Below are 26,718 nucleotides of genomic sequence, written 5' to 3' on the forward strand. Positions count from 1 at the left end.
ATTATTCAAGACAGGATATTCAGACCTCCAATTTCTGAAGGGGGGAACATAAATGAGTAAAGAAGATTAAACAACATGGGATACCGTTTGACAATTTGAGGTGGAACTTTGCATTGTTGCTTTGGGAAATCTAATACAATATGAAGGCAAACTGATAAAACCTAGAAAAGTGCAAGTCCTCTTAAAAATAAAAACATTGGAGACAATAAAGGTAGACAAGTAAACAAGAATCTTGGTCTACATCACAGGTGCTAACATCTGGAAATTGAAGACCAAACAATTCTTGAAAAATACCATAAAGTTATGAAAATGTTTACCATGTGCCAGCATTGTGAAGACCCAAGTCTGAGTAGGTCAGTACCTTTTTTTTTGTTCCTCAAAATACTTAATTTTTATTAAAGATGGTATGGCCATCTTGAATAAAGAAACCTTTTTCCTCTTCACTATAACTATTTTGTTTATGTAACAGAATATCTGAAAGAGAAGCTGCTAGCTCATGGGCAATTCCAAAGGCTGTACTCAGATTAGGAGAATATTTCTGTAAAAGATACTTTGGTTTTACTAGAGAGTGGTTTTTCTGAACTTCTCTTTCTCTTGTATAATCTCTTTGGCAAGTTTTCTGCCAAAGATTCAAGTAAACTGAAGAGAGTGATGATTGCAGAGGGAATAATATTGCAACTGTTTTAATCGCAAGAAATTCTGACTGAATCATCCTGAGTTTCTTTTATTGCTTTCCAGGGTAGAGGTACCAAAACCAATAGCTTGGAAGGGGTCCTCAAGTTTACACCAGCATGCAGCCTAGCTACCCATTACTGTTTTCAGACACTTCACCAAGGAGCCAGTCTCAAGCCCTAGGTTCTCAAAACCTCTATGTTTGCTGCTCAGCAACGACTGAAGTCCCTGGGCCTCAAAGTTTTCCTTGATGGTCCTGCAGTGTCCTGGGGAGATCCTGATGATGACTCCAATCATGGATTTGCTCAGGTACCAGCATTTTTATGGACCATAAATGTAACCCAGTCAGAGGTCTCTACAAATCTGTACTGTTTCCAGTGTCCAAGATGGATTGTTTAGTGTTGGCTCAGGCAACTGTGCAATGCTGCATTATTTCTACCACTAGCAAGGAGTCACATATTACCCTTTTCTCTCCCTCAGAGAGGGAGAGAGCACATGTGTGTTCTCTGAGATGTGTATTATCTAGAACAACGCACAGGAAAACAATAATAAGACTTCCGACACTATTATTTTCTAAGCAGGCATACAAAATTGAGATTAATTACAGGGTGATTCTGATTTGCACACACCTGAATAAAATCTTCTTAGGGCAAAAATTCACTTCCAAACCCTATTAAAATCACATTACAAGGTAATTTTTACATTAAAAAAGTGAAAAGAATAAATGTAAATAAATAAATATAGTATATACCAGGGCGAAAGAAGAACAAATGTCATGGTTGGATTTTAAGCTGGGCTTCAACTGTTTAGTCATTTTGATTAATTTAGATGCTAGAAAACTGATTGTAGTGACTATTAACCAAACTCCTCCAATTTGCAATCTCTGCTCTGGTTTTGGAGAGTACAAAATGACAGTAAGGCTATGTCAGTGCTGTCCCTGCACCCATGGAATGCAGTTGATAGTGTCAAACATGTAAATTAGAATAGTTGTAAATTAGAATAGTTGTATAGAAACCAAACATGAGATTTGGTTTCTATAGGCCTATATGTTCACTTTTAATGTACAAGTACAGAACTGCACAGCACAGAGAGACACACAGCTGAGGTTACAAAGAAAAATTAATAATAACCAGAGGTTAACTATTCTTATTTCCAAACTTTGCCTGCACTGAACACGAGAACTAAGTTGCTTGCCCTGTGAGCAGGTGTCCCTCATGCTGTCCTTCACTTCTTTGAGAAGGAGGTCCCTATGAAGGGACAATTCTCCTGGTCAACAGACCCCTTTCCCTCTGGGAAGGGCTGCCTTAAGCAGAGGCAGAAAATCAAGCCAGCTCTGATATTAGAACACACTGAAGGGGAGGCCTGAGAAGTGGGCCAATTTTATTTGCTCAGCTGACAACATGATAGTGGTTACTGTTAAAAGGAGCCATTGGATGATATAAAAAGGTTCTCTACATTCCCTGCCAAATCCTCCTATCAGGCTTCCATGAGTTCATATCAGGTCACTATGAGATTCTTTTCATCTCATAACACTGAACTCATTAATTTCCATGACTGATCTGAAACAGTAGCATGTACGGAAAAACCCCTAAATTTAGATGTATGACTAATCTGCTTTTGTTTTCCCTTTCCTGGATCCTCTTTCACATACAAAGTGCAATTTCTGCTTTGCTACAAAACATCATTTTGCTTGTTATATTTCCAGAACATTGGCCTTATATCTGGTGTTCTTTGTTCATATTGACACTAATTGATACTAGCAGGGCTGTGACACTGCAGTAAGTTTTCCCACAGTAGAGGCAAAAGCACTGCAGGTTAGGCTGCCAGCCAAAGCAGTTAATGCTTCTCTTTGCATTCTTTTCAGCTCCCCAGAGAAGAGCTAGTTTGTGGACACCTGGCACTTAAAGGTCCAGGACATTATTGCCACTGTTGTTGCTCTTAAAATACTTACCTAGAAATGGTGTCACTGCACAACCATGTTTCAGAAGTTTAACATATGAAGGAAAAATGATCTGAAAGTCTTCAGCTACACAATTTGTGATTAAAGCTTTAAGCTGTTTTAATTAAAACTATTTAGACCATTTTAAAAAATGACCATTTCAGACCATTTAAAAAATTAACAACAAATGCACTCCTTGACCTAGGATTGATAAACATAACAATGAGATGAACAGCAAATATTTTTCTGTGTGCAGATATTAACTCCATGCAATATCAGCTGAATGTATGACAAACTTATTTTGCTGCCTTTTACTGTCCCCACCTGTACTGCAGTTCCAAGACTTCAAGAGGGGAGTGAGAATAAATGGCTACCTGGACCATACATCTGTTTACAAACTTGATATGCCCCATTCCACATAACTGAGCTTGTTGATTAGTTGCTGCCCTAGTATCTGCGTATACAGATTTGTGTGAGTGTCCTCAGAGTAACTCTAACAGAAAAAGAGTCTCAAAGCACAAGCATTAAGTCATGTGATGCCTTTTTATTTTTGTTTTCCCATCCCTTAGATCAAAATGTGAGGATATAAAATTTGACCTACTTCTCTTCTGCCTGACCTAAAACAGCTTTTACATGCACAAAACAGACTATTTTCTCCCAGACAATCAAATTTTGGATAAGTTCCCAAACACAAATAGAGACATTCCTTTGAGTACAATATAAATATTGACATAACAGAATTAATCAGAGGAAAAGGGGATCCATATTCAAAGGTCAGACTTCTAATAATCCTAAACCACACCAATCCCAGAAAGAATGAAGTGTTTATTAAACAGAGCAGAGAATTGAAAAATCGGTTCCAGATTCTATACCTGATCAGTGGGGAAAGTAATCTTCCTCTTTCCTGGCTTTTAGACCCAAGGTTATCCTGTTTCAGCACCAACATGCAAGAGTCAGGCCAAGCCAGAAAAGCATACAATAAAAGACATGGAAATGATCAAAGATAAAACTGAGAACAAAAATAAAAATAATTTAAAAAATCATTCACCTTTTCACCTAGAAGAGTTTTGCTTTCTGCAAACATCTGTGTTTGACTTTTAAACTCCTTGGGAGCCAAGGGTTCTTCTCTGCGTGCATACAGACTGGCAGCCAGAGCAGCTAGGTCTCTAATGCTGGGATGCAGCTAGCAGTCATCACTTTGTTAAAATTTTCAGGGAGAGGTGGAGGAGTGTCAACCCAGTGAGTGGGCTTCAAACATACTCATATTAAGACCCTCAGAAAATACAACCTTAAGCAGCATCTCTTTAAAAGAGTGGGTGTTGGGACAGCCCCCTCCAACACATGCATATGCTCATATATGCACATGGGAACAGACTCTCTATTTTCCTTTTCTTAAAGTCTGCCAAGTGATTGAAGATCTGTCAGCAGATGTGAGGCAAATTCTTTCCTCAGGCAGGCAGGGAGCTCGTTGTGCAGTTCTGGTTGTTCACTGTAAGATATGTGAGCCCAGAGGGAAGGACAGTCACCCCAGGCACCCTTTCTCCGTGTCAGAGGCTTAGATCTGGCCAGCCTTGCAGTCTCCACCCTCCCAAAATCCTGCACTCCCACTTGACAGTTGGCGACTATCCTCCCTCTGCTTTTGTTCATGACTGAGATTGTCCTGAGAGAAAGGAAATGTGGGAAGACCTAGAATACTAATCTGAGCTCATAATGTCACACAGAAAAAACTCATGCACGACACTGCTAGTCATCCTCACTGGTTGCCTTTTAGCATAGCCTGGCTCAACTTTTGTGCAGATCAGACCACATTTGACCACATTCTCTGTCAAATGCTATATATAAGCATTGCTCTAATGGGTTGCACCACAACTTCTCCATTTATTCAGGCAATTCCAGTGAGAAATAAGTGAACTTCATAAGAAAAGATTCCATAAAGGGCTTTAGGAATACCACTGTTGGATAAAAAGTGATGCAGAGCCAAGTGATCTGTTACATGGATATGTTCAGTCTGTACAAGTTGGTCTTAGAGATCAGTCCCATGCTTGGCTGTATTTTGTGGTCTAAACCTGGTCAGTGTCTCCCAGTTGTGACTAAGAGCTCTCACTCTGAAACTGTCCCTTGAAAAAAGGACTGTGTCCATCTATAAAGGTTTACATTTTCTTAAAAGTAATTCCTGCCCAGTTGTTTGCAAATGTCCTCATGCCCACTCTCTAGAAAGGGTATGACAGGAAGAGACAGTGATGGCTTCCTGCATCTCTAAATGAAGAGCGCGGAATCAGGGGAGGGATCAGCTTTCTCTATTTAATAGCTGTAAGCAAATTCCACCTTAGAGTGAATGTCATTCTGGGGTGCCTACCTTGACTTCTGCATTCAGTCCAGAACTTCAATGCCCTTAACTGTGGCTAGGTCACCTTCTTGACCTGACTCCTAAAATACCAGCTGCCTTAGCATCAAAGGTCAGTGCAATCAGGTCTTTCATCGGCTCTAAACTTGCAGAGAACACTATGAAACATTCACTAGGAACAGCAGGAAGAACATTAGGACAGCAATGGAGCTTTACTCTGGCTTTAGTTTCACCTGTGTTCATGCTGCTCCGTGCATTGCTGGCACCCAGCAGCCCTTAGAAGTGAGTGTGCAGGTGGCAGCCTGGCACAGGACAATGGGGGAGTTCCCCCAGGTGAAAGCAAATGCCCAGGCCATTGTGTGTGTTGATGAACTGTACCTCCTCTAACTGGAATTTCCCCTTCAGTAGAGAAATCCACAGTGTCAAAATGAATGCATTTTTTCCAGGTCCTGTGAGCCATCAGACTGATTCTCTTTTTTTGTCCCTTATAGCAAGCATTAATTGTCATCTGAAAACATACCCTTTATTTTATTTGGAGCTTTTGTTTGGTTCTGTTTTTACCTGTCTTTTCCCCCATCTCCTTTACTGTCACTACTTCTGCAAAAATATTCTTCCTCCTGATAGTTTGCTACTGAGCTATTTACACCACTCCAGTGTTTGGGAAATATTTAGGGTGGTTTGTTGTCATTATATTACACAAGTTCTATTGTCATTACACTGCAAAGGTTCCATATTGCTAGAGCTTTATACCTCCTTGATGTTTCTTGTAGGCAGCTCCTCCAGGCACTGCCTCTCCCTTGCCCTCGTAGCAGCCAACCAACCCACTCTTTTATAACACTCTTCTTATTGGCTACAGCTGAGGCCTGTTAAAATCAGGCCTGCTCCTAATCCTTAATAATTGGCTCAGCTGCAACTCTTTAGGAGGCAAGATTACTTTCTATACTACCTTTATTTGCTTATGTTCTATCCCCGTACAGTGGTTATGTAAATATATCACAGAATTCCCAAAAGGCATGTGTCTGTTAGGTCTGCGTGATCCCACCTCCTCTTGGAATCTTGGTGCTGGATTATGGCAGTGCCATGTGGGACAGTTGTCCCTCTGCTGTTGCCAGGTCTGCTCATCCATGAAAGACACGCTCTGGAGATACAGGAGTGAGGGAAAGGCTCTACATGCTGCTCACTCAAGGACAGAGCTGAGACTGCAAACTAGCAAATTTATCCAGCATATTCAGAGTCATCATCTACCTGATCCATGTGAAAGTCTGAGGGAGAGTCTTTTTATTTCAAGAAAAGGAGGGATACAGTCAAATTCGGAGTCTGGCCTTTTTTTACCATGTATATTGATAAGCAGAGAGACAGAAGCTCTTTCTTCATGGTCGTCTTCACTTTCTGTAAAACTTCTGTAATACTTGAATTTCCTGCAAAATTTACAACCTTCAGCAATAGACTCTAAAGGAAAGGATTAAATTCACCAACACCTTACTGCTATTTGAAGTACAGTGATCTTTCCTGGACACAGGGAGTCATTGTCTTCATCACTTCTCAGGAAATGTGTTTGGAAAATTATAATATGTGCCCACATATTATAATTGATTAAAAATATCACATTGGGATCTCCTATGAAAGATAAAATCATCCTTCAAATTTTTAGACATAGTGGGGTTTTTGGTATGTTGAATAGTTTTTTGAGCTTTGTTCCAAACTAGCTGCTGATGACAGGGTTTGAGGCAACCACATTTTACTGAGCTACCATAAAGAAACCATGACCAAAAAAAAGATAAATTACCTCAAGATCCTTGATACTGCACAATTTATTTTTTTTTTAATTTGACTGAAAACACTGTCATGGCAAAAAGAAACTGAGGACTGTGACAAGAAAATGGGATAAACCCTGACAAGTCAGGAATAGAATGAGTTTTACATATTTGTATTTGCCTTAAAGGCATTTTAATTTGTAGAAAGATTATTCCATTGTCAATCCAGTGCAGAAAAGCAGTTATTAGTGGCTAATAACCAGGGGCACAAATCTTTTTAACTTCACTTGGCATAATGTTTTTCAGATTTTTAAATTTACATCTAAGTAATACATTCTAAAGTTGATCAACATTATTTAGAAGTATTTGTTAGCATTTGTCAAACAATTTTGCTTTAAAAATAATCCTTTTCTTTTAAATCTGGAATGTATAGTTTCAATGTTTTTTTGTGAGATACACTTTTATTTTTCTCTTTGGAAATGTTCATTTGAGGATTGAAGCATCAAACAAGAAGATTGATAAAGGAGAAATATAAAACTTTTAGTTGACCTGACACCAAGTTCGTAGTGCTGTTATCAGTTATATTTTAAGGAAAGGTTCTGCAGGGTAAGGTACTAAGCTTCAATTTGGACCCCTTTCCCAGTCAGTCTTGTTGCCAAAGGGCTGCAGCAGAGAAAAGCAAGAAATGGGGATTTTTTAAATCATGACTGTTTTGACCCAGAAATACTTTTTATCCATTTCTGAAATCAAGATGAAAAAAAATTATGTATTTAACAACTTGTTTGTTATCAAGAATGGCAAGTGTATTTGATTACAGTTTCTTCCATCAATACTCAGATTCAAAGCAGCAGAAAAGAAAAAAAGGATAAATTATGAATCAGGAGAGTAAGTTTTATTGACGCCAACGGATCCAAAAAATCCTCTTTGCTTCTGTAAACTTCAAGAAACAGATAAGTGAATGCATCAATGTACCATTTATCTTGTGTCTGAAATGAAAATTGGGTTTAATAGGAAAAACAAACCTACCATCTTCTGCTTAGGAAGTAAAAAACAATCCATTATATCATAATGTTATTTGTTTGAGGATTATGAAGCAGTATAATTCTTTAACAAGATCATGCTGTGTGCTCTTGATGTGGAGAACATTGCTAATTCCATTTTGTCTGCTCTCCCACACAACATAACTTGTGACAAAGTATTGTGTTGGGTTTTTTTTTTTTTTTTCTGGAGAAGTCAGAAGTTGGTGTAAGTGACTTTAACCCCTTCAAGTAATAAAAGACAAAAAATACTGATGAAGCTGTGCCACCTTATGTTTATAGACTGGTGTCAATAATAACATATCATCAGCCACAGGAAACTTGTGTGATCTCATTAATTAGATTTCTGTTCCATCAGTGATTGAAGACAAAGAAAGCAAGAAATTAATCTTTACCATCAAAATGCAACAGGAAAAAGGAGTCAGTTGACCCAAGTACAGTCATTACATGTTCCACCTCTGGAAAATACTACAAACACTTTCTAGCACAAACATCTTTGCCCTCCTGAGGTGTCAATAGGAACCATTATCTACCATAAGCTGTGGGCTGTTTCTTGAATATGTTTAATGGTGGTGCTGGAGTGGAATTTATATAAGCTGTGCTGGCAGGAGGGCACTGAAATGTGTGTAGAAGTTCTAATGGCATGCATAATGAGAGCAGCTGTATGTCAACATGCTGTTTCTCAACACTTCTTTAGGTCTGCTCATGCTCCTGTCTGGACTTTTCAGACAGATTTCTTGTGCTACATTTATCTCCTTGGTGCCTGAGGGGGATTTAGGTGTAAATCCCAAAATTAAAGGTAAACATTGTAGGCACATTGCATATCTAATATGCAAAACTGATAAGCACATAGTACATCATTCCTAAAATGGCATGAAGTCAGGGAAGAAGCTGAGAGCCAGAACTCCCAGAAAAATAGTTTAAAGTGGAAGAGTCTGCCAAACTGGAAAAGTCCAGCAAGTTGGAAAAGTCCAGCAAATGCAGCAGAAGTTTAATCTATGCTCATGAGGACAGACTTGTGGAAACTCCTATTAAAAGGCTGCTGTCCATTCCAGAGTCAGGTGGCAAATACCCTTCTGTGGTTCTTTTGACATCAGATTACACATTCTGCAAGCCTTAAAGATAGGTCCCACTCCAGTACAGCTGCTGACTCAGACTGCAGGGAGATAGGGTTTCTGTTTACAGAACCAACGTGGAGCTGAGGGGACGACCCAGTGACATATTGGAGTTCATCTGGGGGAGTAGGGCTTGAAGTGACACTGCATGTGCTACACTGCCAGGCTGCAGATTTATAAAAAGAAGTGCTGTGAAGCAGATGGTTCACTTCCACCACAGACACCATTTTGATAGGCACAACTGAGAAGTAGATCCTGATGATATGCACATATATGCATATATACACACTCTGTGTGTATGTGAGTGTTAGCTAGCAAGTGTACCTTGAATACAGGCTAGGATACAGCACTTATGCCTTTGTGGCTTCCTGAGGTTTCTGTTTCTTCTTTTTTCTTTTTATTAAATTTTTTTATAAGACAGAACATGCATTTATGAACAGTTTTATATTTCAGCAATACACATCTTGCAAAATTTCCATTCTTCTACTGCTCACTTATATGTTAGCCAATTGGGAAAATCACTTTTCTCATCACCTCAGCTCAGAGGAGCATACCATGGGCTTTGGAACAAGCCTCAAAGAAAATTCAGGCATTTTTTGGTGAAAGTGGAAAGCCACAAAATGCTTGGGAATAAAAATAGAGGTGTGGTTGGTAGGGGATAACTAGGAGTTCCTAGGAATTGTAGGCTTCCCCTGTCCCCCATCATAAATTCAAGCTGGGGAAGGCTTTATACGTTTTTCTTGAGGTATCATACTCCTTTTCCTCTTCCTACTCTTCACCTCAACTTCTGGTTCACCCTTGTCAGTCCCTTCTCTACCACCTTATGGGAGCATATCCAGGAGTTTTCTGGGAAGGCAAAATGGGGAAGGAGCACTCGGGAAATATTGGAGAGTTGTTGGCTTGTGACAGACCATGTACAAAACAGTTCACTGTCTGGCTCTCCCAGTCCAGGCTTACCAAAGTAAGCCTACTAAAGCAGCAACAAATGACACAAAACAGTAATTTTAAGTATGTTGATAAAAAGTTGAACTATAAGAACTACCTTACCTGATTTTGCCTTGCAATTCAGTGCAGGAATGGTAAAAAAGCCACTTTGTACTCAAAATTTGGGTAAAGAAGCAAATCCTCTGGGTGTTGCCTCAGCCACATATGTCTCCTTGGACCAAAAATGGAGAAAAGGTAATTGATTAAAAGTAAATTTCAAAATTGAAATGGATCTCCTTAAAAAAAAGTTGGAAGCTAAAAACTAAAATTGGTACTAAAAAGCCATAATTTAGGAACCATTTCACAAAATGAAATTTTAAAAATGCTTTAGTATGGGTCATATGACCAGAACATGAATCAAAACCACTTTGCTTAACTCTTTTGTGGGGTTTTATTACTTTTAAGTTTGGAATAACAACCATTAAAAAGATGAAAAAGGGCTAAAAGTGACAGAGAATATTTTTTTCTTTTTTTTTATTTCAAGATCAAATTTCATCATTATTTACATGTTATAACAAAATCCTGTTAGTTCTCTTTAAAAAGGTTTTTCTTCTGAAATCCAGATTTCTAAATTTAGGAAGCAAAAGCCATGTCTAGCCCTCTACCTACAAGGAAATGATCATATTCCTGCCTGGAAGCTGTATGTTGGGTTTTGTGTGACATTTATGTGACCACTTCACCAGGACACAGTCAGCATGGCAAGACAGTCCTTTTGATCAACTTTAGCTTATATCAAATGGTCCTAACAGCTTGTATTTTCATTTCCTTGAGGTGCTCTCTCTCTCCTGACATATTCACTTGCACTGTCCCTCCTGAAGCATAAGGCTGCCTGTAAAGTAAGGAGCATCCTGGGATTTGTGCAGAATAGGTTGCATGTGCTCACACTCAATAACTCCTGTGTTGCAGACATCTTTTTATGAAAATCCTTCCTTGGGGTTTTTTCCTCCTGAGAAGCTGAGAGACCTCAGGGACAAAGTGTAAACATTGATTATCTGCTGCTGTGGAATGCAACAGGTGGATCTGTGATTGGCCCATGTGGTTGTTTGGAATTAATGGCCAATCACAGCCCAGCTGGCTTGGACACAGTGTCCGAGCCACAAACCTTCGTTATCTTTCTTTTCTTTTCTATTCTTAGCTTAGCTAGCCTTCTGAGATGAAACCTTTTCTTCTATTCTTTTAGCATAGTTTTAATATAATATATATCATAAAATAATAAATCAAGCCTTCTGAAATATGGAGTCAGATCCTTATCTCTTCCTTCATCCAAAGACCCCTGTGACCACCGTCACACTCCTGTTTGTGAAAGCCAAGTTAAAATACTCAAGAAGAAGGCAGCTCACTTGTGAAAGTGAGCAAAAAAGGAGAGAAAAGAATAGTAACACAAAGTCTGCTAATAAGTGATGAGCTGACATGCGAGTTTAGCTCCTTCTCATGATGAAAGCCATTCCCACGTGGCAGTGCCCATGTTTCTGTAAGGAGACACCCCACCTTTGCACCTCAAGCCCACCTGGCCACATGCAGGGCAGCAGAGCTGCCACAGCACCCGCTGGGAGCTGCACAAGGACACAGGGGCACAGCAGCACCCCAGGCTCCTTTGAAGCAGTGGTGGGAATGAACAGGGAGGGCAGACAGGTGCAGATATACATCTGCTCCAGGAAAGCATGTGGAGAGTGCCAAGATAACAGCCACATTCCACAGGCACCGTGATGCATTTCGGAAATGCTGTGTGAGTGCACTCACAGGGACTTGTGCACATGAACCAGCAGAGTCACACAAGATAACAAAGCTTTGGGAGGCCAGCATGTAACTTTGACTCTTGATCTTTAATTACAAACTTTCTCCATTTGTACTGTGTTTGTTCAGTAGCTGGATACCTTATGTTCCTTTTCAGTTCAGAAGAACTAAAACTCTGCCTTGGGGTACTTATCTCAAATTCCATTCATAAACCACCATAGAGACCTCCCTCATGGCTATCATTAAACTCCCTTCCTGCACACACAGGCAGCAGGTATAAAATTCAGAGAATCTGAGTTTAGTGCCTGACTTTGCTATCAAGTTGGAATCATTGTATATCACTGTAATATTGTATGTATTACTTATGTGCTTGCTTTTTTTCTTTCCTATCTTTGTCTTTAGAGGATGTGTTGGTTTTGGTCTGTAGCATTTATACATACATTGGGCCAATGTTTTTAGCAAGAAGGTATTTTTTAAAGCAGGAAACATCAAAGCTGGAGGGCACTTCTAGGCAGGGAACTGGATAAAGCCTGTGACAGTACTTCATATAATCTGTGGCCTCATGAGTTTAAGATGCACAGAATTTTATGGTGCATAAAGGTTGTTGGGAAGTCAATTTAGTCCCGTACTAGGAAATTTTTTTTGCCTCTGCATTATACTATTCAGATAAGATGCTGGCTGTAGCTTCCCAATAGCAGCTCAGAAAAGATATCTAACCTTGTGATTTATCCAGGTAATTTACACTACTTGCTTATTGTGAACTCAAACCATTTAAAGTCAGCTTAGGTATCCTCACAAGAAGTGAGGATATCCCTTTGAACTCCATTGCAGTCTTACCCTGAAGAAGATAAACAGGTAGATATACAGAACCTCTCAAGTTCTGGTCATGGAGCATAGTAGGTAACAACATGACTGTAATATACATCAAAATATACAGCAAAATAATATACAGCAAAAATGATGTGGGAAATAGTTGGGTTTGGAACTTGGGAATGTATCAGATTTGGGACTGCAGTTTCCTTTTTACAATATGTCTTTCTCTAGTCTTCAATATTTAAATAAAAAACTGTTACCTGTTTCACTTTAAACTCACATATAAGTGTTTTTTTCATAATTTCACATGGAACACTCGTGGACAAATATCAAGCATTGAAATACTTGAAATACATTGAAATACATAAACAGCAATCCATGAATTTGTTTTCTTTTTTCCATCTGTCTTCCAACCAATTCAGCAAATCCTTTACATTTTTATAAGCCTCATTGGAGCACAGAAGGAAACAAAGCATTATTATAAGAAATTGTGGAAAGGGAAACTGTAATGACACAGGCTTGACCTGGATTTCATAAAAGGAATTAAATTACTCCAGTTATTTAAAAGCATATGTTATTCGATTATCTAAATCCATATAAGGAGCAGAATTTCTGCACTAAGTTTCTTTTGACCACAAAATAGAAATAAAATTCTTATCCCTTAAATGTTAACATCCTGATTTACAACCAGATGCATCAGGGACATGGAGGGATAAACAAGAGAAGATGACAGTGTCATGAAAACCTCTGTGTTGTAGGCAAGGACTTCAGTTCAGGATGTATTTAAATTGGTGTATACAACAGAGGCTAGGCCAGCCCTTCACAGCCCCAAGGAGACTGCAATTAGCCTGTGGACAACTGCACCCATGCTAGGGCTCCTATGGAGCCAGACAAGTGGTTATGAGCAGTCTCAAGTGACTTAGGGCTCCTATGGCACTTTCACCTTGGCCTCTACTTCAAGTCCTTCAAAATAAATCAGAGTGGCACCAGGCATAGCCATCTGCAAAGTGGAGCTGGGAGCAACATGCCAAGAGGGAACTGACCTTTAAGAATCCTTTGGAAGTAACCTCTTGATCACCTCTTAGCAGAGCACTTGGATGCAAATTCTGGACCCTTATGTCCCTAAAAAAAATTTCTTAAAACCAATTTTATGGACTAAAATTATTACAGTAAATGTGATTCTTGGCCTGATTTGCCAAGAATGGTAGGAATTTATTGTTCCTATGAGGGATGATTGTCTTCATATTGGTAACGCTTTTTTTCCCCTAAAATTGTCAGACAAAAGCATAGTTCCTTGGCAAAGGAATAGCAAAGGAAATTGAAAATATGGCTCACTGTTCCCCATTCCCAGTGTTTACCCAGCTCTCTGCACACAGGACTGCCTGTTCCTGCTATCTCTTCCCCAAGCAGGCTCACTGTTCCCAGTACAAATGCAGAGCAATAGTTTAGAGTGGCTGACAGTGCTTGAGTGAGCATTGGCTAGGGCTGGAAGTACCTGCCTCCCTGAATAACATTAGCATTGATGTTTGCTGGTGTCTCACATCTCCTGCTCTCTTATTACAACTTTGTCAGAGCTGGAAACCACTGAAGAAAATACAACCTAGTGTGTGAAAGCCCCATGGTTTAGCAGTGTCATAAAGGTTTTGGAAGAACTGGCCAAGACTTCACATACATCTTTCCTCATTTTGACAAAGGGCAGAGCCTAGCTGACCAATTCATGTACAAGCTTTGCCTTAAATTTCTTCTTAGCTATACATGTGCATTCAAAATATTTTTGCAATTAGAAGACGAGAAAGCCACCTAAACTTAAGGAGATAAAAGAGAGGACAGATGTTATTGATATTGTTTAGTTATTCAGGGGTCTGAATAAGAACTCATCACATGTCATAGTTATGACTGCTTTGCTATCACAGAACACCAGATCTGAGAAATTAAATTCATCTTTTGGGAATGAGATGCTGGGAAATTTTCTCTCTTGCACTTTTGAAGCAGTAAAATTAAAGATAATTAAATTTGCTATGATGAATTGGCACACAAGAAATAAACAGATATTTTGTCCCTGAACCATGAGTTTTCCTCCTAGAGGCAGCCCCATGTTTTGAATACCAAGCTGGATTATCCAGGTTAATGGGGGAAGAAGGTTTTCCATTTCTGCTGCAGTCACTGGAAACTGTACAGACATTGTTCCACAAAACTGTGAGATTTTCAATCAAAATATGCTGCAGTGACCTGTTTTCTCCATGCAAACGCCTCACCACCTCAATGTGATTCCTGTCACAGGGACTGACATGTTCTGCTGTTGTAGTCTCTGTTTGCAGATCCTCTCTAACGTGCTAGGTTGATGCTGCTTCATCCATAGGTATCTCTGATGGTCAGTGGAAGCCAAGCCCAAATGAGAATCCTAGACATTTAGTTCAGCCACCAAGTGTCTCTATGCTTTTCAGCTGTTTGCATCCAGCTTTTAAACAATATTTTTAAAAGTATTAATAATTTTGTCCTTTACAAAAACCCACGTTTTATTGAATTGAAGATCCTGAAAAAACATGAAAACATGACAATGATAAAACATGACTGGAGTGAAATAGTGAAATCCTTGTTCTTAAAAAAATTGCTTTGGCATCTTTAATTGCTTGAAGAGTTTGGGACTGCAGCTTGGCTTTTTACCACACAAGCCATCTGCCTGGCACTGGCCTAGCGCTGACTTCAAGGGACAAATCCTGACTGACTCACCGCTGATGAATCATTGTCTCACTTGGGGATTTCCTCTGAATTGTTCCACTCCAAATCGTCATGAAAAGGACATTCTACTCATTCAATAGCATAAATAAGCAGTATGTAGTTACTGTGGCATAGTAAATCTGCTTAGTCCTTGAGTTTCAATATCAGTTTTGCTAAGTACAATGCTTTTGGCTGAGGTTTTTGGGTTGTTTTGTTTTGGTTTTTTGTTGTTGTTTCTTTTTCTTTTCTCTTTCTTTTCTTTTCTTTTCTTTTTCTTTTCTTTTCTTTTCTTTTCTTTTCTTTTCTTTTCTTTTCTTTTCTTTTCTTTTCTTTTCTTTTCTTTTCTTTTCTTTTCTTTTCTTTTCTTTTCTTTTCTTTTCTTTTCTTTTCTTTTCTTTTCCTCAAAGGCCTTCACTTAGTGTGACAGTTTTACCTATCACTTTAATCACTTCAGAAGTTGTCTATTTATATAAGCTACTAATTGTTCTCCCCTCAAGCAGTCGCACTGCTCTCTGAGGTGTGCAGGTAATTGATCCCGCTAAAGACATGAATATTTCCACTAAATGCCAATCTAGAAAAAGTAATTAGATCAACAGTGGTAAAAGTGGGGGTCTGTTGCCAGGCAGAGGAAAGGCAAGAAATGAGGGCATTGATATTAAGAACAATTAGAAATGAGCAGTGTAGGCAGTGGGAACTGTAGCAGAGAGAGGCAAGATGAATGTTTTGGTCAATGCATGGTATCAGGAAAGGGAAGTGATTTGCAGATAAAAGGAATGACAAAAAAGTAAACAGTGATTTGGATGGAACAGAGAGAGTCCAAAAATCTCTCAAAGATCTTATGTATTACTCAAGTGGGAGAATGAAGTGTTTTCTACTACTTTTATTATTAATATAGACTGCAAATTATCTTGGGAGGGTCTGCAGCTTATGATGTTTGTATAAAATGTCATACAACATAATTGCTGATGTTCTGTAATGTAATACAGAATAGTTTGAAAACATGCTGCATGTTTTAATGAAACAACATACCTTCACCTTCTGTAAGGGCAATTTTCCAGTTCTGGCTCAGTAAAATGTTGAGGCAGCCCTAGAAGCTCCTCTTTTGGGCACATCTCTCTCAGCCCACATTTCTCTGCATTTTGTTCTGTTGCAGAATAAAATATCCACAGAAAATTTGAATTGGTTTTCCTTTGCATGTGATGATTAAACAATGAGTTTATATCATATAATATTGATGTTTTTAAAAAATTAATTCTGGTTCCGTAGCTTTTGGCAGCTGGCAGTATGTGTGAGTCCTTATACCTGTGTTTATGCTGAACACACTGTGCCTCAGCATGGTTCTGAGGTGGTGAATAGACTGTGTGCACTGTAAGGTATTACCTCATAGAAATACCAAATGTTGAGATCCGTATTTACGTAATTGCTGCACATTACATAACAGCAGAATATCTACTAGTTGGCGTTTGGTTTTGTTGTTAATTCTTTTTCTTAAGGGAAGTGTCAAATTTGTTCCTGTTTGCTTAGCTGATTTAGAATAGGAGGTCAGTTCATGCTGAACTTCCAAACAACACAAAGCTAAAGAGGTTTTAAACAACCAAAGGCCAAGGGTTAACAAACACCACTGGTTCCAGTCAAGCCTGTGGGCTGGCAGGAGTAATGTGTTACTTAATGGACAAATAATCCCAAGCAGGGATGCCCAGTGGATTAAAACTGCTTGCAAAAATGTTACTTTATAAAACTAAGTAGGAAAATGGTTTGTAAACTGCAATTTGCTGGGACAATTGTAGTACTTGCTCGTAAAGTAACCAATAACATTATAGAATTTGTGCAACCAGAGGTATCAGAGAAGTTTATTGTCTTATAATTCTAGCATAAAAGTTTACATTTTAGTCTCTTACTTTTTACAATGCCAAATACAAAGAAGTTCTTATTCTAACATAACTTTATAATTTTATAATTATCTAAAATAAATTTAAAAATATAAAGTTTTGCCTCTTCTTTACAATCTTTATTTTTTCTTATTAGTTAGAAGCAGCAATAAATGCATAGCCAATAAACAATCAATTTCCCAAGTTATTCCTATATTCCAATGGCCAAATGATAAACCTGATTTTAACTTTGTGTAAAAATCATATGGGCATCCATTGAAACTCTTTTAAAGCTACCTTCACTTTATCAAGAATGTGCAAGAAGCCTTTAAGAAAATAATAGAAAGTGAAACAATATCTAACGTCAGCTCTTCTGCTGATTTTTATTTCATGATTTTATTTCTGCTGATTTTATTCATTTAAAGTGAATATTTAAAGTGTTTCATTATATGTCAGGTTCTGGCAATATACGTGGCAAAACCTTTATTTCTAGATTGTCCAGAAGAGATTGTAGGTTGATTACCTATGAGTAGCAGTAATAAATTTAAAATATTCAATGATATCATCTCTTCTTTTATTGTGGACACCTATTGTATTTTTGCTACAAAGTCTGGGGCCTAATGGGAGTCTCTGGCTGCCCTCAGTGAAATTAGGATGGTCACTTCCTTAACCTATCTGCCAGCTTCCCTCTTACCTCTCTCTGCACTCAGGTGCTCCAAGGAAAGAAATATTCACTGTGGAAGAATATTATGTCCAGATAGAAAGCGCAATGACATATGTCTGTAAGGCAGCAGAAAGACTTTCTCATACATAACTCATTTCTGGCTATCTGTAAGAAAATTTTGATGTTCAGGAAAAATTCTCTTTCTAATTACCAACCAGATTTAATAACAGTAGTAAGGAGCATTGGAGATTAATGCCACAGAAGATATTCAGGGACTCCTCTGATTCCTACTGTATTCAGGCTCAGTTCCAAGTCTGTTACAGTTGGTATGTGTAACTAACAGCAATTAAATTAACCTTTGACTTATAAAAAATAATACATAATGAAACCAAATAGAAAGCAGGGAGTTAATTTTTAAACCTATTTCAGAATAATTCTATTTCTGTCTTTTACTTCTATATGAAATTTTGTAATATTGTAGATTTTTAGGGAGTTTTTCTATTTTCCCATATTCAGATCCAATGAGTGTAGAGAGGCAACCATCAAAATCAGGCAAGATTTGGGCTTTTTAATGTGGGCTCTGTATTTATGCTACAGAAACTGGTTTTCAGTTAGCATAGATTCAAATTTATTAGCAGGGTAATCAAATGAAAAAGTTACATGAGGTTTGCCCAGCTTGCTTTCAAACAACAGAAACAGAGCTTCCTAAATTATATTGAATTCATCCCAAGGTTTTGAGCAGTTGCTGATCCAGTGATGAAAAATTTGCAGCCAGGCCACAGCACCCCCAGGTGTGAACTGGAACCTCTGGGAAGCACATTGCTTCATCCTTGATTTATATCAAATCTTCTGCAGCTGAAAGAGACACCTTCAGCTGTTCAGGTCAGAATGGATGCAATCATTTTAACCCCACTTAGCCTGGATAAGATATTTGATCTAGTTTCCAGTCAGCAAACACAAGATTACATTCTCAGCTGGTGCCAACCAAATTCAGTGGAGCTGTGTCACTTTATACCAGGTGGGGAATTAGACTGGGCTTTTGTTTTCTCTTAAATCAAAGTTAGACCAAAGATAAACCCAGAGCCTCATCACATGGATTTGGGGTTTGTTGATAATCTGTGCAGGTGTTGTCTGTGGTGACCTCTGTATTGTCTAAATATGAGACAAAGCAAAATGCTTGTGTTTGTTGTCCCTGCTTTTCAGCACTGTAGCTGCACAGACACAGGGTCAGCCAGCCTGTTTGTCTACAGGCAAAACACTGGATATCTTACAATAGAGCTCACATAGGGAAATAAAGGGAAGTGATGAACATCATGTGAACATCTTATGAAGTAGATGAACTTTAAAAAAAACTAAGGAAAAAGAAACAATGCTTATCTTCATTAGAAATTAAAATTTCCAAAAAGTATTAAATAGAAGTTATTCTATAAAGATAATAATTTGTTAATAGAACATAGTATAAATGCCTTTTTAAAACCTTAAAGGAAAAAAAATTTCCTTGAAGAGAGAGGACATTTCATTGCAACCAATATATTTCTCAGCAAAAGCCAGAATCAAGTATGCAAATTCCCTCTGGAAAACACTGCAACCATTTATGAAACCTCACTACTCTGCAGACACACTATCTGGTTGATACCAGTAAAAGATTTCTGTCAATCCATCTCATCATCATTAAGGTAGGCCAGCTGAGCATCACAGAAAAGCAGCAACCAGGAGCATGGTGTCATATTTTGGAGAAAACTCATCTAGTAACTGAAAGCAGAAATCAAAAATGATTGAAAATTTGTATCAGTACACTTTGGAGGATAATCATATTTTAAGAACATCTCAATCTATTTTCACTTTTCAGAATTAATGCTGGCTTCTGTCCATTCTATTTCTTTAGCACTTTTCCACAGACACATGCAGGCTTGTGTTTGATGCATACATGCAAATGTATTAGGATCGGTAAGAAACTTTGGAAACTGTTGAGTAGAGAACATAACATTATATGCCCTGTCATGAAAGCCTGAACTGGCATTTGCCAGTATCATTAGGGAGCTGTGAAAACAAAAGTAATTTCAGAACAAGAATGAGAACACGTGATCTTAAAGTCCTGCACTGGGGTTAATTTAATTCCAGTAGGAAGAAGCTCATGTGTCACTTTTAGTCACTTTAGTCTTTTTAACAGTGGAAAGAGCCAGCCCCTGAATAAATCACAACTCAGTAGTTTTAAATGAACTACAGACAGAAGACAAAAGCTTTGCCTTGTGAAATTCCTCATGATATCTGACTGTTGTTTCACTGGTACACTATTAGATCTCTGTTGAAACATTTAAGAGACTCATACATGGGTCTTCTTGTTTTTCCTAAGGGATTCAAGGTGTCTCATGATTCAAGATCCCTTTTCTTATCAGATCTCTCCTTGCAGGAATAGTCCCCTAGGGCATCACAGGTTCTGCATTAAGTAGTGCTTTGAAATCCTCCTCCTTCTCCCTTTCCCACAATTCCTCTTTGGATAAGTTAGACAACTTACCATAATAAAATAAACCAAGTTTCTTTCTCCTAAATTCTTCTTATGGCCCAAACACTGCAGAGCAAGGTTGGATATTGCTAACTCTGCTGTCAGATCTCAAGAAAACCTGTGATCTTTGCTGCAGCAGAAAACTTTGCTGAGCATAACAGTTGAGACTTAAATAATCATACAATATTTTGGGTTGGAAGGTACCTTTAAAGATCATCCAACTGGGCAAGAATGCCTGCCCTGCAGGCTGCTCCACCTACCCTGGGAGCACGGAATGTGTGGCTGAAGTGCTCACAAGGATTTAGTCCAAAAGCCAGTGAGACACCTACAATCCAATCACTGTCTCACAGGTGACTGTCACTGGCCAGAGCTCGTGCATGGCATTAAATGAAAGGATGATTTTGCAGTGGGAATTTGAGGAAATGGTGGCCCTGCAGATCTCTCTACTCCCCAGTTATGGTTTAAGGATCTCATGCAGCTCCCAAATCCACAGCTTTTCTTGCACATTAGCTATGTGTGTAGCATGTGTTTCATCCATCACTGGATTTCTGCAGTTATACCAAATTAAGAAGGGCTGACATGCCTTCTGGATTTAACATGAGCCAATTTTTTCTCCCCAGAAAGGCAACTGAACCTCTCACACACTTCAGCTGACACTAGGCAGTATCACCAGAGCGTTTGCAGTATTTCCTAGGAATTCCCTGTCGGTCAGAAATAGCACAGCCGTGCCAGTTGCTTATCAAAGGAAAAGTGGCGAGGCTGGAAAGCCAACCTCTATAATAGAGAACAGCAGATTGTGGCCTGCAAGCAGAGTGTCATGTGTCACCAGCACTCAGCACATAGGTGTGCAGCCCTGCAGCACAAGCCCAGAGAGAAGAGCTAAAAAGGGACTCTGAGGACAGCTATGGCAGCTGTTTGCACCCCCCTGCACTGCTGGCTGCCACAGATGGAACCAAGTGGTCACATGCACTGGGCTGTGGAAAGAATGTGTGCTGCCTGGGACAGAGAAGTGTCACTTGGTGTGATTTCCCACAGTGTTTGACAGTAGTTAACAGAGCTGTCTCCCCAGCTGACCCCTGAGCACAAAGGTGCTCTCAATAAAAGCTGTACCCAGCCTTCTCACAGTGCATCATCTTTTGGATGTCTAAGGCAGTTATTTGAAGCTAAACAGCAGTTCTTCAGGCTGTACTGGACTCTGGTATGGGAACCCCCAAGATACCCCTAAGTGGTTCATTAATTCAGTGAAGGAAAAATTTCAGTCTTGAAATGCATCAGGGTAATATTAGAAAGATCTTGCACCCAAAAGCATCAATCTGGGCAGACTGCCATGGTCATAAGATCAAGGAAAATAATACCAGAAAGGACCTCAAGAGGTCATCCAGCTCATCTCTCTACCCAAAGGCAGGATAAGCTCTATCTGAATAGTTATTTTATTCTTTCTAGTCTCTCCCTGGTGATGGACATCCCATGCCTCTTCTGAGTAGCCTCCTACACCAGTGAACTGCTCCTAAAATGCTAAACATTGCTTCAGCTAAGACTACTATTTCTTGACTTAGATGTGTCAGACTTGGCAATATTTATATTTGAATTTATCCCTTAATTTTCTGCAAAATTTCTTTATATGTTTGAAGATGACTACCTCCCACCATTTTTTTCCCTAGAGTAAGCATAACCAAGTGCTTCAACTTTTCTTTCCATAGCAGAGTCCTTTAGTCAGTGACCTGACCATTGTTGTTCCTTTCATTGTTCTCACACTCTTTCTGCTTTCAGATAGAGCTTGGTGCAGACATGCCCTTGAGGGTTCTCTTAGGAAACATTTCATGAATATAATTTTCTCTATAAGCAGAGGATAAGCAGAGAATCAGGTACAAGTGAGCACTTGCCACAATTTTCTGTGGAGTGTATATAACAGTTATGGTGCCCTTCCACTGTGGCAGCTATAGTTTTGTCAACTAAAACAATTTGAGTGACCTCTGTAAGAGTGAGAGCTGCCACAAGGGACATGGCTGAGATTAGCCACCTGAGCACTCGGCTTCCCAGGAATGAACAGTAAACAGCCCACACTATCACATCCTTCATCCTCCCAGACCACCAGATTTAAAACTCAACTGGCCATGACCATCCAGTCTCTGTTAAGTGCCTGTCAAGTCTTCACAACATCTATTCAGGGGTGTTGAACAGTTACACATCCATGCAGACTTTTGGTGAAGAGATATTTGATTTTTTCTAAAAACAATTTTCTGCAGACGTGTTCATAGCAATACTGAGGCTACCTTGTGAGACTACCTTTCCTAATGGTAGTCTTCTTTTCCTTTTCCACATTTGTAGAAAAGGAACAGCTAAGTAACAATGTTTCTTTCCTCTGAAAACACCTCACACAATATTGAATTAGAAGTAGCTTTATGTGCTTTATAAGACTGACTTGGCCAAGCAACATAATTCAAACATGGACTATTCACAGTAAATCCCCAATTCAAAAGAATGGCAAAAAGATTTTACAAAATAGAAAAAAAAATAGAAGGTGCTTCTTTTACCAATGTACATATCCAGGCATATCAATTCCATACTGCTCTGAGAAGGCACATGGCTTGGACAGAGCCCCAGAGCCTTGGGGCTGGAGTAAGCCTCAGGAAAGCACCCACTTCTGTGTCAGATCCACACTCATGCATGTGAGGATCACACTGGCTTTATTATTATTATTATTATTATTATTATTATTATTATTATTATTATTATTATTATTATTATTATTATTATTTTACACTGAGGAAGATAAACCTTCCTGAGCGTGGATGAGGATGCAATGTTTAGCTACAAATGAATTTACTTGATTAGAGGTATTAATTAGATCACTGGGTCATACCTGTGTTACGTGTCAAGGTCAAATGCTTAGATTTCCCCGGAGTCACGGATACAATTTGTGTAACAGCAATACCACAATGTAGACTTATGAAACACTTTGTGTTATTTTAACAATGTAGCCCTAATCACATGTATAACTTTAGAGTCTAAGAATAATTCTTCTTGTCCTTAGACAAAATTCTTCTGATTCCTTTCTTATCTCAGCTTGTCTCCTCTCTGCTAAAAGCATGCCCAAACACTTTGTGCCACATTTTTATTTATGTTATAATTAAAACATCTTAATAATTTCTTATGGGGAGTGGTCTTGTTCAGTTCAATATGTACTCAGATGATTGCTCTCATAATTGATTGTTGCACATTGTTACACAATTATCTAACTCACTATTATAATCTCACTTCTGATACTTGCTTCCTTTCTAGTTGCTAGTATAACTTCATCATATGACCAGTTCCTGACAAATCATTTGCATCAATATAATTTTAACAATGTTCTTGCTTCCCAGAAAAATAAACATATAGTTAAAGGTTAACATTTTTGTATAATTTTTTTTTAAGATGGAGCTTCTTGTCCTGATTTAGTTTTGGGGTTTTTAGAACAAATGAGTGTCAGTGAAATCATCTGATTGCAGTGAAAAATACAATGGATGTATATTTAATTTTTTTCTTCTTTTTTTTTTTTACTTTTTTTTACTCTTCATAATAATATAATAATCAACAATGCTATAAGAGAAGTGGGCTCATGGAAAAAAAAATCTTACTGGAGAAATAGCAAGTAGAGGTAGGTGACACCTGGGCAATTATAAAGAAGGCTGGAGAGACAAAAGTCTCCAGCAAATGATGTCCAGAGAGGAACACATGAGCCCAGGCAAGCTGTATGTCTGCTCCTCAGTCCACATTGACTTTGGACCTTAAACAAGCCCTGAGAAGTGATCTTCTACCTGGAGACTCTCTCCAAGTCATCTGCCAGCTGTGTGTATGATAAACACAGTTCTGTGATCACTCTAAATATTGAAAATCTTGAGTCCTCATTGTTTTCCCAATAATTCCTACTTTGTTACTTTTTTCTTGCTGAAGGCTCAGCAACCAAACATTTCACTGATGTTTTCAGGGTCTTTACTGCTGCCTCCAAGAGCAGAAATAGCTAATTGCGAGTAGATCATTGCGAGTGAACAATGAAGGTTATTATTTTTCAGTGTATAACTTTCCATTTATTGACATTGATTTCATCTGTCATTTCATTGCTCAGTATCGTGAGACTGATCTATCACTCCTCACATCCAGCTTATGCTTTTACTATCCCGATTAATTCTGTTTCATTACACATAAAATTACCTGTCAGCTCACCACCTTTGCACAATGTTTTTGTATTCAAATCCCTGGAGTGCTGAATAGTGCTGCAAGTTCTTTGCTGTGAAAAATTATTGTTCTCCCTACCCTTTGATTCCTATCTTTTCACCTAGTAGTTTGAAAGTGTGTTTACCCCTTTACCCTATGAAAATTCCATTTCATTAATGTTGTTGTTTATATATTTTTAAAAAGTTAAGTTAGTAAGTTTAAATCAGCATTATCCAAATAATCCTTGTCCTCTTCAGAGGATTGCCATAGTTTTGCAAAGTATGGCTTTTTTCTACAAAAGTTGTTCTGATTCTAGATCAATATATTTCATTTACCCTTTTGTCTACTAATTATTTGTAGTTATAATTTCTACCAATTTTTCTGATAATCACATCTGACCTACTGGCCTGCTAGAGCAAGGAAGAGCCCTTTTTGATGGCTGATTGCCCATTTGCCATTTTCTATTATTTTGGTGTCAAATTGCAAGGTATCAGTCCCATGGACCCTTTCCAGTTCACCATGATCCAGTGCTCAGATTTTTACCTGTAGAGAAAATCTGCAGGATAGGCAGTTCCTTAATCTTTCCCATAATGACTGTAAAGCAAGAAAAAGGAAAAAAAAGTAGTGTATAGTGTATAGGCTTGTGCTAGTCATTCTTTACCACAGTCTTATTCACTAATGAACCCTTTCTTTAATAGACTCTTTTGCTTCTAAATTGTTTTAAATGCTTCCTCTTACTCCCCACCTTTTTCCCCCCCATTTCCTTTTTATTTTTTTCTTTTTTCTTTATTTTTTTTTTCTTTATTTTCTTTATTTTTTTTCTCTTTGGAAAAAGATTTATTCAATTTCTGAGGGAAGGCTTTTTCTGTTCTTCATATAATCCCCTGTCCTCTGCTGTTCAATCACTAGTTTAGGGAAGAAAAATTGAAGAATATTGTCCTTTTAGAAGGGATTTTTATGAGTAGTGCATGTTTTCCAAGTCTCTAATACTCTAGCCTTTTAACTAGAGTATTCATTTTAATTATTTTTCTCAGTTTAACACAATGCTATTCTTTAGTGGTCCATATTACACAAGTAGGATGAGAATTTTTGCATGTTTGTTGATTACTGTTATTGTGTTTTTTCACGCTTACAAGGACATGAAATTTGAATTTTCTGTGTCCACCGTTGCATGGTGGATTTTGGGTAACTCTTATGTTTTATCAGATATTGTGCATTAAATTCTGAGATATAAATCTAGAAATAGTCCTTATTTTTGTTTTTTTTGACTTAGAGCTGCATGTGCAGATAGTTACAATGATGTTTATTGTGAGTAAAGTTTATCAAATGTTCATTCAAGTTTTCTTTTAATAATTTAGACTTCTTAATTGTGCTCTGCTTTGTATGTCAGTATTCTTTATTGTGTCTTTTTTTTTCTCTCTTCCCTAGTTCTCTGTCTTAAATGAGAAGAATAGCACATATTTGTGCTGGATTGAAGTTAGAAATATTCTATAATTTATGAATTATAACCGGGAGATGAAATGATAACAGGATTCATAGAAGCATTCAAGATAAAAAATAAAAAGACAACACCCTTCAAAAACATCTGCATACATATGGTTTCTGCATACAGTGCTGTTGCAAATATTGTGCCGTAACCATCATTAATGTTTATAGTTTTTATTTTTAACATTTTGCTACTGTAACACACAAGTTGTGATAGGTTTTGTACATACATTTTGCAAATACTTATCATTAGAGGGGAAAATATGTAGTAAGATATATATATATCTTACTATATATCTTACTATATTTTACTATATATATATATTACTATATATATGTATATATATACTATATATATATATAGAGAGAGAGAGAGTAAGAAAGGGAAAAATGTCAGAGATATATTTCAGAACTTGATTTTTTTCCATATTGTAAAAGTGAGATATGCCTGTATTTATACTTCTATACAGAAATTTTTAATTGGTTGAATTTTGGTTGCATTTGTAGTTGTATTGAAAAAAAACTGTTTTAAGAAGCAATTTGCAGATGGTGGAAGCTGAAGGCCACATAGGAGAGGAGTCCCAGGTGAAGTGATTTGCTTGGGAGGTAGTACAAACAGAAGACAGAAAAATTAATGAAGAGAAAAATGGATATGGAGCCACTGGTGCAGCAACAGGGATAGGGACGACGGAGCAGCAGGAAAGAATAGTCACACAGGAAAGGGGTGAGCTCTGTGCAGTCCTCCAGGCAAGGCACTGATTAGATGCACCAGTGAAGCATAAGCCACTGAAAGAAATAAAAGGGAGTTGAGTCAAATGGATGAGCCAGACAATGATCTTTTCAGTGAGGTGAACTGGGGTAAAGCAGCGAGATCTCAGCATGGCCTTGCCA

At 38.1% G+C, this 26,718-nt stretch overlaps 2 long non-coding RNA genes across 2 annotated transcripts in view; one reads left to right on the forward strand and one right to left on the reverse strand.

The window, feature by feature from the left end:
- Positions 1-26,718, forward strand: part of LOC113458588 (uncharacterized) — a 183,106-nt gene that overhangs the window by 68,276 nt on the left and 88,112 nt on the right. Inside the window, exons 5-6 of the long non-coding RNA XR_012580112.1 lie at positions 249-353; positions 739-981. This is a non-coding gene — a long non-coding RNA (uncharacterized LOC113458588). The remainder of the gene's footprint in view (positions 1-248; positions 354-738; positions 982-26,718) is intronic.
- Positions 17,388-23,328, reverse strand: LOC141728863 (uncharacterized). The gene is made up of 3 exons (XR_012580115.1): positions 23,009-23,328; positions 19,279-19,394; positions 17,388-18,497 (listed from the first exon to the last, which is right to left on the reverse strand). It is a non-coding gene; the product is annotated as an uncharacterized LOC141728863 (long non-coding RNA).

This window comes from Zonotrichia albicollis, chromosome 4 (assembly GCF_047830755.1).
Source record: "Zonotrichia albicollis isolate bZonAlb1 chromosome 4, bZonAlb1.hap1, whole genome shotgun sequence".
Lineage (NCBI taxonomy): Eukaryota > Metazoa > Chordata > Aves > Passeriformes > Passerellidae > Zonotrichia > Zonotrichia albicollis.